Below are 18,230 nucleotides of genomic sequence, written 5' to 3' on the forward strand. Positions count from 1 at the left end.
AAGCCATGTTGACTACCCCTAATCAGTCCTTGCCTTTCCAAGTACATGTACATGATTCCTTCCAACAACTTGCCCACCACCGATGTCAGGCTCACCGGTTCCCTGGCTTGTCCTTACCACCTTTCTTAAACAGTGGCACCACGTTAGCCAACCTCCAGTGTTCCGGCACCTCACCTGTGACTATCGATGATGCAAATTCAAGAATAAGCATCATGGAAAACTGTTGCGGTGTTGAAGAAAATATTTTCTTTCTTGCACCCCGACAGATCTGTCTTTATGTACATAAGCTGTTAACTTCAAGTTGTTGAGTAGATAGGACTCTCATTTGCTGGTCTCTTCGTGTCTTCCTGGTGAATTCAACATATTTATGTATTCAGTCACAGTACTGAAGGAATGCTGTTGATATGGCTTTCTCATTGTTTTGGTAATTTGAAAGACTCAAGGATTGGAAAGTTACTCTTGAACTTGCATCAGCTCATTGTCCATCGTCAAAGTGAAATCTGCTGTATCAGTTTGTTCAGTGGCTTGTTTTGTTGCCTGAATGACTTCAGGTAAAGCTTTGTCAATGAGCGCCAGTGGATTGTACTGCTCATTGTTCCTTTCAGCTTCTTCTCACACATGTTGGCTGACCTTTGCCATAATGAATATTCTTCAGTGATGATAGGAAAAGAAAACATTTCCACCACACTTGTAGAGTTGCAGATTTCTTTCCTGTTGGAAGTTTGGAACAATTCTCTTACACCCGTAAAGGTCATGTCAATAAGTTATTTTGCCCTTGTGCATTCCACCATGCATCTCAGAGTCCCCATGAAATCTTCTAACCATGGTTTGTTCCTGATCCAGTTGTTTTCTTGAAATTAGTTGTACTCCTTCTGTCACCACAAAGATTTTGAGGGCATGACATACACGCAGGTTCAAAAGTGAGAATTGTTGATTGAAATTCCGCAGGCATTTTCAACTCTCTTACATTCTTTGTGTTACTTGTATAGTACTATTCCTCTTGAGAGTTGTTCCATTTGGAGCATATAGTCTCATTTCTGTCGGCGACAACTTTTGTTACTTCAGTCATGGTATTTGACCTGACAGGAGAGTGACACTAGGTCCCTTATCAAACTTAAAACTGGATATTGACAAAACCAAGTTCTGTCAAACTTAAGCTAGTTGAATCACCAATTTCCCCTAGGAATGCCCCTGGTATTTTTCTTCCAGTGCTGAAAGTTTTATTGCATTAACATCTTTGTATGAGTGAGCATTTGTCTTTTTGCTACTGTGAAACTGTCATAGTCTGAACATTTTCTAGAAGTGACAGTTTCACAGATGGGACATTCTTTTGTCATAGTTGAGAACTACTTGTAAATATAAGTCTCCTCGTGTTTCATAACACTGACACTGAATATTAGTATCTATATTTTGGGCTGTACTTTGTGTTGTTTGTCATATGTATCCACAGAGTGTTTGTGCATTGTAATGTTGATTGATTCTGTTCGTTTCCCATAGTAAGGTTATTCTTCTCCTGTCAGGATTTGTTTGTTAGTCTTCCAGATTTCTACTCCCAGCACAATTTGATAAAGATTCATCAATGATTCAATAGCAATTGTTCATGAGTTCTGATTTTAGTGCTCCACAGTCACATGTTAGCACTTATCTGTAAAGGCCATTTCATTCATGGAAACACCATGTCTTTTTTTGTTTTTGAAATGGCAAAGACTTGTTTTAAAGAATTTGTGCTTGCTTTGAAAAAACTAGTAACCTGACACTCATGGCAAACATCATTTAAATAGCTGTCTGAACAAGCAGTAATTACAGATTGATTGTAACCAAACTGGAGCCAAAGTATTGCGTATTAAGATGGAGCTCTGGTTAGCAACAAGAAGTTGATTGATCTATGGAGTAGTGACTTGTCATTGACTACAAAGGCCTTTTGTTAGCTGGTAACTGCATGATTGTTACTCAGATAACTGAGCAGGTGGGGCTGGGAAGAAAATACAGAGAGCTGATCAGATCTTCACCAGCTCAGGAGCTGTCTCTCTGTTCTCTGCAGTCAAATACCTTTAAACCTGACAGAAACCAGTTTATATTACCTTCAGCAGTGGCTGTCAATTATAAGCTTTTAAATTGATAACTCAGAGAACCTTTATAAATTAACCACCCACCTTTTGCCTCTTGCTAACTAGTATAAGCATAATGAAGGCTGAAGAAATATTTTCTGAACAACAAAGTAAAAATTCAACAAATGTTATGAACAAATGCTATTGAACTGTTCTTTTTTCCAAGGTTACTTTTTTTTTGCCCCTTTTCTATGTCTGAATTGAGTGATATATAAGGGGAAATTTATAAAGGAATTAGAGTATAAAGTTTTTATTTGTAGCCTTATATGATAATGGTTTATTACTATTTAACTCTTGCTAGAGTTCAATCAAGTGTATTTAATATTTCTTGTTAGCTACAGAAGTCTGGTGTATACTTTCTAACAACCTGGGTCTGAAAATCAGGTAAATTGGGGAATTTTTGCATATTTGTTTTAAAATCTTTAACTTTTGTAATAGGTCCAGGAATAGTTGGATTTAAATTTTAGCCCGTTACTCCATTAAATTGTTTCATCTTTGGATGGCCCTAAATGCTAAATTCCTCTGACAAATGCTGTTTGTTCAATGAATTTATATCTGCTCAGATTATAGTAATGATCAAAGGTTTTAGAACTTCTTGAAATGTAGTTGTGCCTTTTTTCTTGATTTATAACAGCAACAGTTGTAGCTGAATACAAAGTGCATTTGTCTCTTCAGCTTGGAAGTTACTCTTTAATTTTGAACTAATTCTATATTTAACAACTGTTTTTTTCCAAGATGTCTAATCCTACATTCTATTTGGCTCATCCCTGAAATTAAAATTCAAAGTGATATTATTTCCCCTGCCATGTCTTCTGAACATAGTTATTCATTCTTACCATAAAGCTGTTCCAAATTTGCAGGATCTCAATTTACGTTGTATTTTGCTGGTTTTTAAGCTTTTCATCTTGAAATATCACAATATGACTTAAATATCCTTGTTTTATAGTCAATTGAAACCTGGTAAGAAAAAATATTGCATCTGTGTACTGTTTCTGGGGTTTTCCCACTTGCTTTACAATAAAAATGAAAATTTCCCACCTCTTGTGGACAAAATGGAGATTTTTCCATATTCTGAAGCTTTGCTTGGGGAGGGGTGGAATGTGGTGTGGTATTGCTCTGCCTTGTCAAAATAGATACTTTCCTGCTTTTCTCAGCCTGATACAAAATGCACATCCTTATCTCCAATTTTCCAAATAAATATCAGTGGCAGCAGCCTTAGTAAGTCATCCTGTTAAATCCACTGTTTAAATGATGTATCTCCTGATGTTATCACAGTCTTAACATTCTTCTAATTGCCTTCTTCTGTCAGACTCTGTCCTTCAAGCCTTTTAATCTGCCCATGTGTCACTATAAATCTGCTTGGCAACTTTTTTGATGCTGTGGCTTTGGCATTAATATGTTTGATGGCTGTTGGCTTCATTACTCTAGCTATTACACATGCAGTGTGCTGACTATGGTGATGACACACTATGAATGGTAAGTGCTCCTTTTCTAACTTCTACCTTTCTCATACTGGTCCTCCATGTTGTCAGTTTATATTGTTTCCCCTTGCCTGTAGGAATCTTTATCCTGAATACCAGAGCACTGAAACAATTCCCAGCCAAACTTCCAAACAAGGCCACCTCTATAGATCTTTCCTCTCTTAAGACACTATAACTACGAAGTGCGATGAGACTTTTCACTCCTTTACTAGCCCTCGCTGTCTTCTCTGTGTTGACCACCAGTCCCGAGGTAAAAGGTTGAACCTGGAATATTGTTTTTGCCCTGCCAGGAGTCTACTTCTCTGCTTAAGTGTTTGTAACTGCAAACTGGCTTGAGTGTTCTTAAAGTGGTAATGGCCTTATAGCAATAAAATAACTGGTCTTCTAATTCTTTTTTTTCATGTAGGTTGATTGAATATTTTCTATTGTTTCTTACCTTGAGGTATTCAAGCAGCCATCACATTACCATGCAGAACTAACCAGTACAAGATAATGGTTGCGATGGAGTGTTGCCACCAATCCTTCTTTCTATGCTGTCAGACTAAGTACCTGTACAGTTAACAATGGTAGAGGGCGAACCAGTTTTAAGTCTTAACAAGAAGAGGCACTTATCTTAACAGTAAGTCATGGAATCATAGAGATGTACAGCATGGAAACACACCCTTCAGTCCAACCTGTCCATGCCGACCAGATATCCCAACCCAATCTAGTCCTACCTACCAGCACTTGGTCCCTATCCCTCCAAACTCTTGCTATTCATATGCCCATCCAAATGCCTCTTAAATGTTGCAATTGTACCAGCCTCCACCACTTCCTCCAGCAGCTCATTCCATACACGTACCACCCTCTGCGTGAAAAGGTTGCCCATTAGGTCCCTTTTCTATCTTTCTCCTCTCACCCTAAACCTATGCCCTCTAGTTCTGGACTCCCCCAACCCAGGGAAAAGACTTTGTCTATTTATCCTATAATTTTGTAAACCTCTATAAGGTTGCACCTCAGCCTCTGAAACTTCAGGGAAAACAGCCCCAGCCTGTTCAGCCTCTCCCTATTGCTCAAATCCTCCAACCCTGGCAACATCCTTGTAAATCTTTTCTGAACCCTTTCAAGTTTCACAACATCTTTCCGATAGGAAGGAGATCAGAATTGCACGCAATCTTCCAACAGTGGCCTAACCAATGTCCTTTACAGCTGCAACATGACCTCCCAATTCCTGTACTCAATACTCTGACCAATAAAAGAAAGCATACCAAAAGCCTTCTTCACTATCCTATCTACCTGTGACTCCATGTATTTTGGGTAAGTGATGTACTATTGCATGAAAACAATAGATACCAGTGACATTGACTGGTTCAACATAATTACTAGACTATCTGGAACCAGGATGACATTTCTGACCCCATCAGACTGTGCAATCGATTCAGATTGAATGGAAACTAATGCATCCTCCAACATTTACCCTTTCGGAACCATTATCGCATGCAACACTTGCAGACTTAACCATGAAGCAGTTCTGGAAGCCACTCGTTCAGTATGCATTATGGTACAGGCAAAAGCCACCCAATATCTCCGTGCTGCTGTGAGATCTCAGTTTGAGATCTGCTTCTGCTTTCTAATCCAGGTTGACCACCCTGAAGACTCAGATCATTGGTTGTGATGAGAGAGCATAAGGAGGAGGAGCCAGGAATAGGCCATCTGGCCCTTTGCGCCTGTTCCACCTTTCAATATTGTCAACGTTCACAGGGGCTTGCGGAGGTAAGGGTGGGGGTTGGGCTGGAGGGGGGTTGTGTTCTGACAGCCATGCAGCAATCTGCCCTCCAGCAGATTACTGAGCTGTCTGAGGTGCTGCTCTGCGAGAGTGGCAGGATCAAAATGATTCTTTTCCCAGCTGACAGCATTTGTGCTCCCACACTGCCAAACCAGAGCTCTTGTTACTGGCTCTTAGCCAGCAAGCCCAAGCTGCTCCCCTTCGATCTGTTGAGAGGAGGTGCTGCCTGAATCTGAACCCTCAATGCTCAAAACTGCAAGAAGTCACCCTGCAAGGCCATCAGCAATCTCCTCTCTTGAGAGCTTGCAGCCTTCCACTAAGGCAGCACTGTGCAGGGACATTAGGCTTGACACTATGTTTTCTCCATGTTGTTGGATGATTTCTATTTCTTGAAATGTCTTTTATTTGAGAAGTTTTGAGCAGAGGACATTATGACAATTTGTGTTAGAAGAATGGCTAAATGGGGGATTATGGAAAAATGATGCTGGGGAACTGATGTTTGGGGTATTAACATCAGTGGTGTAACAAGCCAACCTTTACTTCCCATTGGTGTTTGTAAATTCCCAGTCGTGACTGAGATTACAAATAATGGCCAAAATGAATTGGAACTACTCTTTGACAGATTTAATTGACTGATTTGGCTACCCAATGGCTCTTCCAAATAATTCATTTGAGAAAATCTCAATGAATAAATTTTCATGTCACCCAATTAACTGGAAGAAATGTATATGAGATGAAATAAATTAGCACTCCTCAATTTCAAACAGTTGGATAATTGAAAATCTTTTTCATTTATACAAAGATCAGAAGGGAAAAATTTACATAGCGACAGGAAATAGCAAGGTAATGGAACTCACTGGATAATCACTACCACTACATACGATAGACTGAATGGCCTCCTTCTCAGCCCAGGTAATGAAGTCATGATCTCCCATTTGCATATTGTTGGGACTCAAAATCTGAAAATGATCTCCAGACTCATAGAATGGACCTGACACAGAGAAGATCATTCAACCTATTGTAGCTGCTACTCTGTGAAATGAAAATTTAATGTGTTGTTATGATGATTCAGAATCCCATAATACAATAGATGTTTTTAACTTTGAATTACAAAACATATTTTTTCAGAAAAGGCTACCAGACACAACAACAGACTGCAATTAATTCGGTGCTGTCTGGCAAAGTCTTATGTGGATGCTGCACTTGTAGAGTGTTAGGAAAATTGAGACAGAGAGACATAACAGAAAGTGATGACAAAAGGGCTGACTATGTCCTCGCTATGAAATGCTGCACTTGTAGAGTGTTAGGAAAATTGAGACAGAGAGACATAACAGAAAGTGATGACAAAAGGGCTGACTATGTCCTCCCTATCTCAGCTGGAAGCCATATACTGCAACAGCTTTGTGTTTTGCCCTGCCAGCACTATACAAAGATTCTGCCTACAGTCCTGGTCTGTGTGTGCTGGTGAAAGAAGGCCTGCCATTGAACTGAGGCACCTTGTGTACGAGCCTGTGTTTGAGTGCTCCTGTGCTGTAAAGATCACAATCAATTACCTACACACAAGTCACCTCTACCTTCTCTTGCTCTAAGTACTAGAAGGTAGCTAACCAACAAGCCAGACAAAAGAAATCAAAGAATCCCTACAGTGCGGAAACAGGTCATTGGGCCTAACTGGTCCATACTAACCCTACGAAAAGCAACCTACCCAGACCCATTCCCTTACCCTGTTACTCTACATTTACCCCTGACTAATGCGCCTAACCTACACGTCCCTGAACACTATGGGCAATTTAGCCTGGCCAAGTCATGTAAACTGCACATCTTTGGATTGCGGGAAGAAACCAGAGCACCTGGAGGAAACCCACGCAGACACGGGGAGAATGTGCAAACTCCACACAGACAGTTGCCCCGAAGTTGGAATCCAACACGAAAAGGAAACAAGACAAAAGGATTTCAAGTAACCTCAAAACCAAGATTCCCAAAATCAACTGTTCAACCATCGAAGTTTCTATATCTACCGTTCACAAACCACTCAGAGAGTCTGAACCATATACATTTTAAGTTCCATCATTTCCTGGACTCGCTTATTATTCCTAATCTGTCTACATTCTTGTTATTTTCAAATTTTGCAACTAATGATAAAATTGCTCTTTTATTAACTCTAGAAAATCTGATTAAATTGTCTCCTTTTAAAACAAATTAATTTGGAATGGGTGAAAGGCAAGCACTGGGGGTTGGATCCTACTGAGAGAGTGGGTGAATAGAGAAGAGGAGTAAATTTATCCTTCTCTCCCTGGAGCTTAACAATTCAACAGCTTCAACATCTGGAACCACAGAACCTTAGGAATCCTTGCCCAGAATCTGCTCATAACAAATATGAAATTCTACTTTTCATACTTGTCTGGGAATGATTTTTATCTGAGCAGACGTAAATATGCTGATGTTTTATTGTTAAGTACTTTCAACATTTTTTTTGGACATAGCAAGACTCATTTTCAATCCCTGGGATTCACTTGCACCACTGACAGCAACGCATGTGCTTATCTGATAATGTAGGTCATATATCAGTTGGAATTTGCACAAGATTCCCAACTGTGGCACAGACAATTAATAATATTTCATGATTCTGTGTTATGCCTGAAGTCTGGCAGATCAGAACATGAAGCAATGAAGAATTCGCCAGCATAGGATCCTATCAGGCGTTCACATGTATCAGTTTTATGCCCCTGGGGGTCTAGTTAAGCAGCCTTTCCAGAAGGAACTCCACCACTGCCAATGTGTATGTGTCCCAATTGGATAGTGTGGAGCAGCTATTGAGTAGCCTGATCCACCAAAACCCCTTGCTATTAAACTTCCCAACTTTCTCTCTTCTTCAACCTGTGATGACAAGCTCAGCAAGGCCAGGAAAGGGTAAAAGATAATGAATTAGCTACAGCAACAGAAAGAAAGACAGATGGAGTCAAATCATCCGAAGAATCCTGTTCTCCCAGAATTCCTGAATGTGAATGTGAGGGAACTCGGCATTATTTGTGTTCTTACAGATTGGAATTGTGGCCTTTCCCATCTCATTTTCAACAACCTACCAAAGCCCATGTGCGTGGATCATTCCAAATGTTTCTCCAGGATGGACTGGAATTTGAAGTGCAAGAAGGGAGATAAATACTCAAAACTTTTCAATACCTCAAGATATCCAAAAGTGCTTTATAGCCCATGACATTCTTTGCCTGTGAAGTGTAGCCAATAGTGTAGCCTAAGAAATGCAGCATCCAACTTGTGTTCAGCAATCTCCCCCAACAGCAATGTCATAATGACTTGATTATCCATTTTAGTGCCATGCATCTCTTACATTCACCTGAGAGGGCAGTAAGCCACAGGGTTGATTGCAGCCTGATTGAATGTTTGGAGAGACTCTCACATAAAGCGTCTCTTTAAGAACAAACAGGGCAAAATCAACACTAAAATCGAAAACACTACATTTTCTTGTTTCTCCCGAGGGTTGCTGTGTGGTCTCCCTTCTTTGGGTCCTAACATTTTCCCTGAAATACATATTTGAGTCGATGTCACTGTTTCAGCGATGGTTAAATCTGAATCCTCATAAAATGTTTACACAAGTCATACGACTGAATATTCTAACACTATTTCACAAGAATACAGAAGGTTTTGCTCTTAAAAATGTTAATCTTTTTTCAGCATAAAACTATGTGCACTCATACACCAAGTCATATATTTTCTGTGCAGTGGTAGATGTGATAACCTGTTATCTCTCACCAGTGCATGTTCTGAGGAAACTTTGCATTACTGTCTTATTATGTAGCGTGGACCATCTTAGAGAGCAGGATAAAGAATGATCATGTGATATTACATTGTAAAGATGTGATTCATGTACCGACTGCAGCTTCAATTTACAGTTACATTTTCCTTTTTTACAATAGGAAAAAACTTTATCTCATCCTTTCATTGTGGGTCAGCACATTTCAATGGAAAGAATTTCCTTTTTTTCATTAAACCGCATGCACTGAATTCGCAGAGTGTTACCCAGATCATGTTCTATTGTGTTCATTTCTTTCTCTCTCACACAAACGTGAGATGGTAATGACACAGAACCAAGACATTTACATAAATGTTGTTAGGAACGGATTTGTCCAAATTTAATTTGGGGCTTTTGATCTAAAGGTTTCAACGAGATTTATAATGCAATTGGGCACTTTCATGCAACTAATAAGACACCTACCTCCTACACCACCATCCCCACTCACCTCACACCCCCCCCTCCCCAAAACCACTAGCCCAGGCTAATCATACAATGAAATCCTTCAGTTCCACTTGCATTTTCCAAACTCAGCTTCAGATCATGGTTTGCTGGTCCTCATGTTGAGGGAATAGAAGGGAGATAAGGATTCAGTGCGATTCCACTTCCGCCTTCCAGATCAGATAGTAACAGTAATAACAGACTTGGACCCTGGAGTATTCCATTCTTCTTGTTGTGGTTCTGTTCGCCGAGCTGGAAGTTTTTGTTGCAAACGTTTTGTCCCCTGGCTAGGCGACATCATCAGTGCTTGGGAGCCTCCTGCGAAGGGCTTCTTTGATGTTTCCTCCGGTGTTTATAGTGGTCTGTCCCTGCCGCTTCGGGTTGTCAGTTTCAGCTGTCCGCTGTAGTGATTGGTATATTGGGTCCAGGTCGATGTGTTTGCCTCCAGGTTGACTCCATCAACAAACACATCGACCTGGACCCAACATTCATCCACAAACTCCATCAACAAACACACCGACCTGGACCCAATATACCAACCACTACAGCGGACAGCTGAAACGGACAACCGGAAGCGGCAGGGACAGACCACTACAAACACCGACAGGTGAAAATGTAAATATCCAAGCCAATTAACAAGCTGAAACAGAGTCTGCATATATTAGCACAGATTGACCAGCAGATTTATTTGCCCAGATAATGGGCTGCATATGATTCCATGGAAGGTACCATAGAGGTGGGTCAACCTATTTCCACAGATTTGGAATAATGAAACTGCCAGCAAGAAAATGTCCATTTCAACTGAACATCTGTCTTCTTCGAAAGAAATTCATCAAATGAAAAGTTCCCTTATGTTATTTTAATTGCCTTTTACTGCAGAAACAAGGTCCTCCATGGAAGACATCCAAGAGATTAACGATGCAAGATATGAAAAGTCAAGAGACAAAAGGACTTAACGACCCCACACAGTCAAGAGCAGAACCAAAGTCAGCAGCCCCCAGACCAAAGACCTACCAGCCTTCCAAGTGTGAGGAGAACGTGCTTTGGAAGAATTGAGAGACTTCCAGACTGCCTGAATTTGTGAAGTTAGCCACTGAGGGGAGATGGAGTCGGAGGAAATGTAACTACTGTACACGTATGAATGTACAAGTGTTAATGATAGGGAACAATGCATGCAGGGGAATGTTGGTAATGCTTCTGAAAGGGTTAATGCTGGCATGTATAAATGCCGATGTCCTAAGGACTTAGATGGGGAAAGGCAGAAGAGCTCTTTATCTTGAAGGTTTTAAGACCTACCATCTAGGTACCCCCCCCGCTCCCCCTCCCCAGCCTCTGTAACAATATCTATCCCACTAACTCACTGGTACCTGGTTACTATAATGCAATAAACAGAAAAGCTATAATGTTTTTAGACCACCAGGTGGTTTCTCTCTACCAGTTGACCAAACAGTCCCTATAGGTCCCTACCCAAAAGGAAGATGTGGCAACCAAAGCACCGTCCGGTGGTCAAGAATCCTGTTAGCTCATACATGAAGATGCCAGTAGCATTTGGCTGGAAGTAATTTAGCTGTACCACTGCAACAGAAGAGGCTCAGTTGACTGCAGGGAAAGACAGATCAGACCGTCCTGGTTTTAATGGGATCATCTCATAATAAGGGCATTTCCCAGTGCCCCAGGCTGTTTGTTTCTGCAATGGCCTAGGTTCTGTAGATTCAAAGCCCATCACAACAGGAGAGTACTTTGAAGATTATATGTGCAGTACACATCTACAGTTGTATTACACTGTCCTCCTGTAATACTGCCCTGCTCACAGTATATGGACAGCAGCCCCCTCTCACGCTGACCAACCCCTGGAAAAAAACCACCTTAACTAAACCCACTCACCAGCACCACTCCTCAATCATGTCAAGTCATCCCTTATGAAATCTCAGTTAATAGATGTGAAGCTGGAAGAGCACAGCAGGTCAGATAACATCCAGGAGCAGTAAAGTCAATGTTTCCGGCCAAATTCCTTCATCAGGCTGGCCCGAGGCTATGGGTTTTGATAACTCCATGGTCTGATTATATAACCTCAGAGACAAGAGGCAGAGCTGTTCACTGCTGACTGCAGGAGTTGTTAACTAGATTGAGAAAAGCTCCACTCTTTAGCCTGTGTGAAATGAGATCTCCAAAGGAGATTTACTGGAATCAATGCTCCGTGATAAATTTTGTCTGTCAGCTCATGGGACTAAGTTGCGACTTACAAAGACAAAGTATTGCTGCTTGAATCACGTTTTATTTACAGGCCTGTTGACATTTTAAACAAAAGACTTGCATTGGTAGTGCACTCTTCTTGACCTCAAGATATCCCAAGGCACTTTAACAACCAATTCAAGAAGTGTAGTCACAAGTGAGGGAAAGGCAGTCAGTCTATGCACAGGAGGATCCCAAAAACAACAATGAGATAGTAACACCTGCTTTAGGTAGTGGTTGATGTTGGTCCAGGAGAGGGATGGGCATCTCATCCTAAAGATAACAGCGCTGACATGCACAACACCTGCAATGCACCACTTTAATACGTGCCTGGATTATGTCGTATGTGCTCATTGGAGGGGGACTCAAAGCCACAATCGTCTGACTCCGGATGTGGAAATGCTGGCAACTGAGTTACATCATACCAAGGGAGCCCTGGACCTGTCTGAGTGAGAGGGAAATGGCTGCAGAGCTCAATATGAGGGGAAGTAATATGGAGGCTAGAATTTGAAGAGGTCAAGTAAATTGTGTCATACACGATATTAATGTGTCGGAGACTGCAAGGAGGAAGAGTTAATATCAATGCAGGGAGAGCATGGAGGAGAAACATAAAAGAAAAACTAATAAGTTCAAGGCTGAAAGCTGAATCTGAGCTCAAGGATATTAGAGTCATAGAGTTATACAGCATAGAAACAGACCCTTCGGTCTAACTCGTCCATATAATATAGAACCTAGAACAGTACAGCCAATGATGTTGCACCGAACACAATGCCAAATTAAACTAATTCCCTCTGCCTGCCCTTGGTCCATATCCCTCCATTCCTTGCATATTCATGTGCCGATGTAAAAGTTTCTTAAATGCCCTATCTGCCTCCACCACCACCTCTAACAGTGCATTCCAGACTCCTACCACTCTCTGGCTCAGTGGTTAGCACTGCTGCCTCACAGCACCAAGGATCTGGGTTTGATTCCAGCCTCGGGTGACTGTCTGACTGGAGTTTGCACATTCTCCCCGTGTCTGCGTGACTTTCCTCTGGGTGCTCTGGTTTCCTCCTACAATCCAAAGATGTGCAGGTTAGGGCAATTAGCCGTACTAAATTGCCCATTGTGTTCAGGGATGTGTAAGTTAGGTGCATTAGTCTGAGGTAAATGTAGAATAATAGGGTCTGGGTGGGTTACTCTTTGGAGGGTCAGATTGGACTTGTTGGGCCAAATGGCCTGTTTGCACACTGTTAAGGATTTTATGATTCTATCTCCTTTGAGCTTTCCCCCTCTCACCTTGAATGCATGCCCCCTAGTTTTAGGCATTTAATTCGACTGGGACAACACTACTATCATAGGGCAAGCCAGACAGAGAACAGCCAGGGAATTCCTAGAGGCATGGCATTCATCCACAAACTCCATCAACAAACACATCGACCTGGACCCAATATACCAACCACTACAGCGGACAGCTGAAACTGACAACCGGAAGCGGCAGGGACAGACCACTATAAACACCGGAGGAAACATCAAAGAAGCGCTTCGCAGGAGGCTCCCAAGCACTGATGATGTCGCCTAGCCAGGGGACGAAACGTTTGCGACATAAACTTCCAGCTCGGCGAACAGAACCACAACAACGAGCACCCGAGCTACAAATCTTCGCACAAACTTTGAATTCCATTCTTCTGCCTAAAATTGGCAATGTCATTGGCCTTAATTTGAAATGTGTTGTAAAATTGAGAAGAAAACAGCAGTTCATAACCAACTTGAGTAAAAGAGAAGCTCAGCTATCTGCCTCTCATTGAGTCATAGAACTATAGAGTCATACAACATGGAAACAGACCCTACGGTCCAAACATAATCTCAAACTAGGAGAAAGTGAGGACTGCAGATGCTGGAGACCAGAGTTGAAAAATGTAGTGCTGGAAAAACACAGCAGGCCAGGCATATTCGAGGAGCAGGAGAATCGATGTTTCGTGCATAAGCCTGAAATCTCAAACTAGACTAGTCTCACCTGCCTGCTCCTGGCCCACATCCCTCCAAACCTTTCCTATTATACATTGTAACTGTAGCCAGATCCATCACTTCCTCTGGAAGTTGATTCCACACACAAACCACTCTCTGTGTAATTGTCTCACGTGTCTTTTTTAAATCCTTCTCCTCTCACCTTAAAATATACACCCCATAGTCTTGAACCTCCCCCACCCTGGGGAAAAGACACCTACCATTTCACCGTATCTCGAAATGGCTTTTCATGATAGTCTTTCACGATTTTGGTTCAAAGGCATGTTCAATGCTGAGGTGTGAGGGAGGCACTGGTTTGAGGCTGGTCAAGTTGTAAAATTAGGTTTCCCAAATACCCGGAAGTTTTGATCTTAAATTCGGCTTCTCCCCTACAGTCAGCCCAATTGACAAGCCAAGGATCAAGACCAGTGGTGGAAAACCCTACAGCTCAAGGAACAGCTGAGCTGAGGTAGGAACAAATAGGATGGAGGTGGGGGTGGAAAAAATCATGGAGGAAGTGTGCTGATCATGGTGGAGAAGGTGAATCCACTGTAAGGGAAGGGGAATTTTGATCAAGGATGTTTGGAACTCACATCCACAAATGGCAGTGGATACATGATAAGTTGTTAACTTTCAATCATAGATGCATTTCTGTTAAGCAAATACATTAAGGGATATGGGCCAAAGAAAGGTGTACAGAGTAAAGCCACAGATCAGCCAAGACCTCACTGAATTGTGGAATTGGCTTGAGGAGCTGAATGGCCTAAGCTTGTTCCAATGTTCCTAAAACATCCAAATCCAGGGGAAGGCTCTGATCATGGTTTTGAAGGGTGAGGTATCATTGCAGATGGGAATTGTTTTGCAGAGAGTTGGGGTGGAAATATAGTGGCTGGAGGGTGTGGGCGTGGGGTGCAATGCGGTTGTCTGTTAATGATTCAGGTGGGAAGTGATTGTTCGGGAAGTCAGTGGTGGGGATGTGGGTTCAACATGGTTGAGCAGAGCTGATAGTGGTCAGGGTTCTCAGGTAGCAGACTGATCATTTGGTGTGTGGAGTTTACTGGGACTTGTTGGATTTAGAGAAATCACTGCTCATTTTTAAAAAATTGATCATGGGAAATGGGCATCATTGGCCATTCCAGAATTTATTGTGTTTCTCCAATTGAGCTTGAGAAGGTTCTGGTGAGCTATCTTTTTGAATCTCTTGGTATATGGGTGCAGCCACATTGCTGTAAGGAAGGTAGATCCAAGAGTTTGACTTAGTGACAGTGGAGATACAGCGATCCTGTTCTAAATCAGGATGGCATTCCTGTCAGCAGTGAACGTGCATCTAGTGGGGATCCTTATCCTTCTCGATGGTAGAGTTCACAGAATTGGAAGGTGCTGTTTTCCTGACCCTCAGCAGTCCTCTAAAGGCAAACATGGGGCCAAGTCTTCCCAGCCCCTGAACAAAGTGGACATGATGGGAAAAGTTGTGAGATGTCCAGTGAGGAGCGTTTCAACATTGAGAGCAAAATGCTCCATTTCCCATCCAAGTGTTGAATGGCAAGATGGTATTCTCGCTAGTGAGGCCAGATTTAAGTGCATGAGCATCTCTCATTAATCTTGCCTCATTAGCATGCAATCTTTCTCTGACCTGCTGGATAGAAACAAGATGGTTACTTTTCCCAGTTGAAAGTCAGAGTGATTGCCTAGTAACAACAGCTAGCCAATTGCTTCTCTGGACCTCCATCTTGGACACCTGGAACCCACATCTCAGGGGTACATTCTACGGGCAGCAACTGCCTGCATTCCCTATCAACAGGGGTTGACATCTGACACAAAACCAATTCACTTAGCCCTTGGTTCTGCACTTCACTTTAGTGCAGACTGATACCTCTTGCATTGAAATGCTGCAGCCAGGACAATGTGCACAGAGGGAGAGCAGCCCACCTCACTAGGCTGTATCTCAGGGCTGCTCACTCACTCTCATAGCACTCCCTCACTTTGTGCCATGTCGATGCTCACTGCTGGGGTGAGCAGTTGGGACGTGGAGGGGAGATGGATGCTGAAGTGGGGGGGGGGGAAGGGTGGAATTGCGACATATATGGGGGTTGACAATAGTGCAGGGACATTGCAGAATGGGGGCATTATCATCAGTCACTCCCATTGGAATCCAATGGGTAGACTGTGGGGCACAATGGTGGGCTTGGCTAAACCGCAGGCTCAGGACCCAGGGGGTCATGATGAAAGCTGCTGACATAATTCCAGATGATGTGGGAGATCAGTACTAGCCAGGAAGAGCTATAAGTAAAAAGGGAATAGAGTATCGAAGGACCTTGATTATCAGGCAGGGTCTGAGACTTATGTTTAATTGAATTCTAAATTCGAACTGCAAATATAAAATGGCAGCGGACACACTGCGTGGTGCATAGTTAATGAGGTGAGTTGTAATGGTAGCCTGAGAAAACTTGTCAGGCCTCACAGAAAGAAAGTCTCCAGGAAACTCAGCAAAAGATGACACAGCTAATTCCTGGTAAGACTCAGCCCATGGATTTAGTCTTCCTCAACACCGTGAACTTATCAGTTTTTCTTGGTCCAACGAAATATGTTATACAACCACGACACTCTTATAAATAAAGTGACTGGTAGATCTGTTTAAACTTTTCTTAGTCTTTGTGAACTATTTAAGTTTATTTCTAAAGAGTGTTATTCATTCTGATCCTGTCAATTCCACAACACACCTGCAGCTCACATTAACTTCAGTTATTAAAGCAGAAGCCATCACTTTTCTATCTATGCACTGAAGCAAGAATATGACTTTTTCAATAATTTGACAGGCAAAGCCTTCACAAATTTTTAAAAGCTTACTTCAATTTATGCCATTATTTATTGTTAAGAGCCATGTTAGCAAAATAATCCAAGAGTTAGGATCATCAGTGAGGCTGTGGCTTATAGCCCAAGGTCTGCCGTGTGGATGCATCACTGAACTAATTATTTTGTTGCTAAATGCAGTCAGTCATGTGACAACGCTGCTCCCTTAACAAGATTATATTGTCCTTGGTTTTTTTTCAAAGAGGGATTGCAAAAGCCAGAGGTTCCGAATTGTCTGGAATTAGGGACTTTGCTCATGGCTAACAGATACTGGCTATGACAACAATCAGAGAAAAGACCTTTCGGTAATTTAAAAAAAAAACACATGTAAAATGAAAGGGGTGTGGCCGGTTCTCCCGGTTCAGGGTTTTTTTCCGGTTTGGTTTGGTTTGGGTTTTAGCAAGCAGTCTGTTTGAAGCTGTTGGTCAAAGAAAGCTGCTTGGGGAGAAGGCTCCCTGATTCAACAGAGATTTTCTGTCTGACTCTCTCTCTCTGTCTCTCTAACATTTCTCCTGAAAGAACTTGTGTTTGAACTTACCTTTTTTGCCAAGAGCTGTGTTAATGGGGGTGTTGCAAGAAATTGGAACAGCTCCTTTGTTAAGCTGTGGGGGTATCACATTGGACGAGTTTTCAAATGGATATTATTCTAAATTCAGTCTTCTTTTGCTCGTGTATCATTTGGTGGTGTATAAATAAATTCTGTTTTATTTGAAGCCAAATGGTTTGATGCATCGCTCCTGGAATATCCACCTTACATATGCCCAAAACAGCTAAACAGATTAGGGTCTGGGCTACCTTCTTGAAAAGTTTTGAGGGGGTCTGGCCTGGTCCATAACAGTAGTCAGTGGAGATACATCGATGTAGATATGTCAGCCAACTCCTACTGGTCTACACCACTCTAGTGGGGTTAATATGCTTTTTGAAATCTGGCACTTCTCCCACTTTGGTACATCATTCTCTTGCAACATTTTCCTTAGTACCTCATGGAACTCTTTCTCTGACTCCCTGTTTTGCCATTGATCAGCAGTAAGTTTCATTCCACAATATTTGTCATAAATACTGTCTTCAGTTGTGCATCTTAGATTGATGTAATATTAATTGAAAATAAATCAAAACTGTACTAGGCATAGGAAATGACATCCTGCTCCCCAAAGATGATTGAAATATGGTTAATGCTATTATGCATCAAGCCCTGTTTAGATGAGACTTGCAACTGGCTCCACTATTTCCTTTCCATGTATTAATGGAGAGCGAAAAGTCTCCATTACCATTCCCTAGAGGACAATTAAGAGTCAACCACATTGCTGAAGTCTGGAGTCACATGTAGACCAGACTAGGTAGGGAAAGCAGTTTCCTTCCCTAAAGGACATTGGTGAGCCAAGTAGGTTTTCCTGACAATTGGCAATAGATTCATGGTCATTGTTAGACTCTTAATTCCAGGTTTTATTTAATAGTTCAAATTCCGCCATCTGTCAACAGTCCAACGATAATACTGTTTGGCCGTTGCTTCCTCATGTGAGTGTTAATGCCAGTGTTAATGCTGCATGCAGAGCTCTTCC

Source organism: Chiloscyllium plagiosum, chromosome 11 (assembly GCF_004010195.1).
Source record: "Chiloscyllium plagiosum isolate BGI_BamShark_2017 chromosome 11, ASM401019v2, whole genome shotgun sequence".
NCBI lineage: Eukaryota > Metazoa > Chordata > Chondrichthyes > Orectolobiformes > Hemiscylliidae > Chiloscyllium > Chiloscyllium plagiosum.